The sequence below is a fragment of the Anoplophora glabripennis genome, unplaced genomic scaffold (assembly GCF_000390285.2).
Source record: "Anoplophora glabripennis isolate ALB-LARVAE unplaced genomic scaffold, Agla_2.0 scaffold175, whole genome shotgun sequence".
Lineage (NCBI taxonomy): Eukaryota > Metazoa > Arthropoda > Insecta > Coleoptera > Cerambycidae > Anoplophora > Anoplophora glabripennis.
In genome coordinates this window covers 17,921-23,604 of record NW_019416926.1, presented here as the reverse complement: position 1 = coordinate 23,604, position 5,684 = coordinate 17,921, and the positions used below count along the sequence as shown (strand labels likewise).

At 40.5% G+C, this 5,684-nt stretch overlaps 1 protein-coding gene across 1 annotated transcript in view; it reads left to right on the top strand.

Moving 5' to 3' along the window:
• LOC108904779 (isocitrate dehydrogenase [NAD] subunit gamma, mitochondrial-like) overlaps positions 1 to 5,684 on the top strand; it is an 80,207-nt gene that overhangs the window by 69,887 nt on the left and 4,636 nt on the right. The gene's annotated exons all lie outside the window — the stretch shown is intronic.

The window sequence follows — 5,684 nt, the reverse complement described above, 5'->3', positions numbered from 1 at the left end:
AGGGTGTGTAGGTTTTAGTCGTGTGGGGATGCCCCCTTACGGGGGCGTACGTGTCTTTTGGTGTATTAGTCTGTCTGGTATATTGTTTGTCGGGGGTCGCAATTTTAAAGAAATGTATTCAAAAATAATGCAAATAACTGATAAATAAAGTAAAAACTTACCTGGGCATAACCCCGGCACATATACCTGTAACAAAGATGCCGACGGCCTCTATGCTTGAGCCGGGGATTAGGTCGGTGGTTAAGAGGAAAGAAAAGGATACTTTCCAGGTAGCCTTAATAAAGGCAGGTAGATCTTGCTCGTTGCAATGCACTTCACTTTACAATAAACACGTCCGCTCAGTTCGACCGCTCGCACGAGAATGAAAATGGGAGCGATAATGTAATGTCGCAATGTACATCCTAAATTCCTCGAACAATAAAAAGTTAAAAAGTAAGTCCAAGTTGCAAAGTCACTTATTACAGTTACAAGTACCCTTCACTACATAGAAATATAACACTAGGTTCTGTTCTCGTTCTTTGATATAAAAATTTTTTACTTGTAAATCATTAACGGATTTATTTACAAATTTCTCAATACGTGTTATAGATGATTTAACAATAGCTCTTTCCTTTCGTAAAGCTTCCATTATTACTTGAGTATTCTAGATAAATTGATTTTAAATTTACAACTTTCTGGTATGAAAATGACAATTATAATAAATTTTAAATAAACCTATAGAGCGCACCTCCACTTCAGATATCACACTTCTGGCGAAGAAACTGAATGCTCTGATCTTAGCTTCCTGACAATGAACTTGACTGCGACTGGGACTTACAACTTCAGCTACGACTGGGACTGCAACTTTGACTGCGATGGGGAACTGCAACTTTAACTGCGATAGGGAACTGCAACTTCAACTGCGATGGGGAACTGTAATTTCAACTGAGATAGGGAACTGCAACTTCGAAGCGGGACTGTGATTCTGCTATTAATTCTCTCTGATTTACTTCTTTGGGGGGACTACTATAAACTTGAAATAAGGAATTAACCTTCTTTAGCTTTTAAAAATTGCTTAGGGACTTAGGGCTGAATTTTTCTTTAAATCCGGCTCGAAGGACCAAATCTTATGATGCAGCTTAACTGTTCACCATAAGAGAAATTAAATGGACTGTATCTTCTTTTTTATTATAATACTGGGGAAATTATGAGCAATGTGAAGTTTCTATCTTTTTATTTATGTTGTCAAGTGCATATATATTTGTTTTCTAAATTCAATTCAGAGATATCTGCTTTTTATAAAAAACTCTGTTGCTTAGCTACCTCAACAATTTATTTATTACAGAACCACAACAAGCCCTTTTACGAAGACGGTAATAATTTCACCACACTTTCCAATTTTCCCGTCTTTGGGTCAAAAGGACCGTCTCGTGAGGGTCCCGCCTCTCTGGCGGTCTGATGATGATCGGTAGCCTAAGCCGAGACCGAGGATGGAGTTTTCCCAAAATTGGCGAAAACAAAAAATCCCGATGCCGACATCAACTATCCGAAGAGGCCAGAGGAGCACGAGATTCGACGCCGATGACGGGTGGTTTTTGATGGACCATTTTGGCGGAGAGAACGAGAGCGCTCTGCCAAAAAGCATGCAGATTCCACCACTTCACCGAAGAGCGGCATCCAATCGCGGCGTTTGCAGTTCATTTGTGGGAGTACATAGCGCGAATAAAGCGATATAGAGCATGATATTATATAAATATTTTCTATGGTAAAAGTCTTGCCTATGTTAATTAAGAGAATCTTATTGTCCGTTGCATACTGTCTAATAAAGTCTTTTAACGGTTTGATGTAGAAACCCTGGCACCAAATCCAAGACATTTGGAGCTAAAACTAAAGCTTGTAGACAGTCCGGTCTGCCGAGGATGTGAATCGGCGGATGAAACTTCTCTGCATATCTTGGGCGAGTGTCCGGGATTTGCACGTAGTAGAATGGCGCTCCTGGGGAGACCTTATTTGGAATCCAAGGAACTGAGAGAAGTGTCAGCAAGGAAGTTTTTGGACTTTGTTAAAAGGACAAATCTACTTGCTGAATAGGACTAGTAGTGGGACGCACAATAGGCCTAATTAAGCCGTGGTCACAGGCTCGCTTAACGAGATTCTGTCGAGGCTGCCTACCTCCGACGAAGACCTTACGAGGTATCATAGTATTTAGCAACCACTACTCGCTTCATGAGACATACCGCCCGAGGTAGCCCAACCTGAGGCGAAGACCCGATACGATAGCCAGCGGCTCTGTCGAGACCCCGCATCGTAATCGAGGTACATAGACTCCGTTGAGACCGACATATCGTCCGGGACTGAACATCTCCGATAGTGCCGGCTCTATATCGAGACCCGTACCTCGGAACAGCGGTACACATAGGCTCCATCGAGTCCTATCATACAGACTCCGTTGAGCTCTGTCCATTCGAGGCAACCTTCCTCGGCCAAACCTCCAACGAGGTCCCTCGTCGAGGCAGTCCTACCTCACCATACGCGGCAGCCTACGGTCGGTTACTTCTCTGAGTCCCGTAGCCCGCACATTTCATAGCCAAGCGCTAATCTAGTCTATAATTCAAGCCAAGAGCTAAATCAACTCTCATAGAGGAGAAAGCCATAGTACGCATGTTATTGTGGCGGCGTACTCAAAATTACAGAAGTAGTCCTAGCTTCTCAGGGCATCCTCGAGAGTCCCACATTTAGTAGAATCAGTGCAACTACTAGACCTTAGAGCAAAGCTTGCTCAGACATTGTCGGACGGGGTAAAGTGTATCCCTCCGAAGAGACAACGAGTGCTACGAGGATTGGTGCCCTGGAAGAAACACAAAATAAATTATTTCTTGTTAAGATGATCAATACTGAGCTCGTCACCCCCACACGGAGAGACCAGCGGTTTAACAAACTGCCCTCACACCCGTCTGCTGGCGAATGATCTCCCGACATTCCAGGTGAAGGAGGAAATGGTCTCCATCCCCAACGCTATCTTGATGCTCAGTGGAGAGTCCGAGGGGCCGAAGTCGGTAACCGATCGAGGTACACAGCACGGCGCAGCCACAGTGCCCTATGCACTAAGGTCCGCTACCTCGAGGGGTTCTAATACCGTCTCGAGCACCCCTCGGGACGCACCCAGGGAGACAGATAGCCCTCATGAGTTACCACCTTATGGTCCACCCATAAACACTCGTGACGAGGTTCAACCTACGTATGTACCATCTGGTAGGGTCTGAGGAATTTCATGCGTCCGACCACGGTCCCCATCGTGGAACCGTCGGTACGGACGACCCAGAGCAAACAGCATTTTTACGAAATGGCGCTCGGCGGGAGCAATACGCATCTCGTTCGGGTTCCATACCATGCGAAAATCCCTTAGCCGACCATGTTGTAGCTGATATGGCCGGCTCTTTCCGCCTAAGTAATACTGGTACTTCGCACAACCGTCCCCATGATTCCCCCCAAATCTATGGCAAAACAAATCCAAATGACCATCTTACTCGACATGGCGCTCAACGTGGGGCTCGAACATCTTCAATGTCTCCCACACGAGCCCACGTTCTAGACACTTATTCCATTGGCCATAAAGATAATCTAACTCGACAATCAAAGCATCAAGGTTTTAGGTACTGAAATCTACGAAAATACTACCTTTTTCATATACAACTCCACATGTAAATATTCTTATAACATTTACTTCCTTAGTCCTACATATAAAATTGTTTACTTTTATTTATAATTACGTATGCAAACGCATGTTTTGCAAACGCTTTTTTTTAGTTATTATTTTATTTGGGTAAATTTAAACGGTAACCATGAATAAACAAAACATCAAGGATTTTATTTTTGTGCTTACCCCTACTTTTGTTCTACATGTTTTACTTTTCAAGATTTCAGTACCTAAAAACGCCAGAAATTTGACTATTTCTCGGCCATGGATATGGGCCACCTTAATGGTTTATCAAGCCATAAAAAACCTATATCGTTGCATTTATTTTTTTTAGTAAACGAAGACAATTACAAAACTTTTCTGATTAGCGTCATCTAGGAAAATAATATTGTTATTCCCAAACCACATCAATTTAAAAATTTCAAGATGGCGTCCTATATATTGGCGTTGCTATGGTAATAACAAAAAAAAAGTTCAAACAAAACATTTAAAGGGTTTAACAGTGTATCTAAAAAGTTTTAAATTAATTTCTTTTGGCCGTATTTGTTAATAGATTTTTTACCCCATAATCGTAGCACATCTAGTTTTCTATATACCGCTGCTCCGTACCGTTAATGGATCACCCTGTACATTGCATAATTGCAAACATTACAGTTAAAACAAACAGTATATTCAGGGTGATTAAAAAAACCGTGGACAATTTCTAGGGCTGATAGTACGTAAAAAAATAAGACAAAATGTCTTAAGGAATATGGGGCCTTATGTAGGATCGTATTCGATGCAAAATAGAGCAAAAAGTTATCGGTCGTTTATCAAAGGAAAATCGTGTCATCATTTTTAGGAGGCGTAAGGTGAACCATTTCAAATTTAAAATGAAATTCAATGTCAAATCCGAAATACCGCATCATACCGATTGTGTTCTCGTACTAGCTGTAGTCGCCCAGGTGCATCGAGTGTACGAAGTGGTCGGTTATACGTCAAATACTAACCTGGCGAGCTTGATCGTAAAACAGAGAGCGCTTCCAAAAAACAAGTAAACTACAGTGGCGCGTACAGAGGTAAAATGTAGTACATATGTGGAAATTAAAAAACAAACTGGATTTATAATAAATTACATTTAAAATAAATAGTTTATGAGAATAAAGGAATTTTTGTAGGGACAAGGGTGCCAGACGTGAACTGATCCCTTTGTCCCTACATAATGTATAAAGAAATTATTCAATTTCTAAAACCCTTAAAAGCGAATGTCACTGGATCCCTTGACAGGCAATAATTTATTACTTTGCATGAATATGATCCTACCACAGCTCATACAGCTCTCCAACTGTCTTGGCGGGATCGGTTAGCGTCGATTCCGCCGGGCAGCGTTTATGCCCCGCCTTCCAGCGGAAAAGACGGCTTTGGCGTTCGTTCAGGCGAGTAGCGACAACGGGTAATAAGAATTGCATCATAGGCGTGGGTATAATTTAGTTGATTGATTTTTATTTTATATAATAATGAAAATGAAGATACCTTATTTGGACAATTGTAAATGCCAAAAGATAACTTTGTTGAGCTCATTTGTAACACTGAAAAGATATTTCAAGATAATTTTGAACAATTATCCACAAAAAATAACATTTGTAGCACATTTCTTGAATTAATTAAAAGACTACCTTTTAGTCATCTGTGTCGTTCTTTTCCGAAAGAATTTGTACTTACGTTATATTTAAGGGTTAGAATTTATTATACGTTATAAACTATAAACCAAAATTTTAGGAATATTCAAAAAATAAACTTATAATAATGGAGAAATCTGTAATGATTATATTTTTAATACTATATATTATGTTATTATATTTTTTTGTATATTATATTGTAGGTATGTTTTATAATATGTATAAGTATTAGTCCAGGCTGTATCGTTGCTCCCGCTAGGAACATGATTCTCATTCGAATTTTTTTTTCATAATCTTACTAAAAAATGACCCTTGAATCATATCCGCATGTTGCCAGACGTTACTAATGG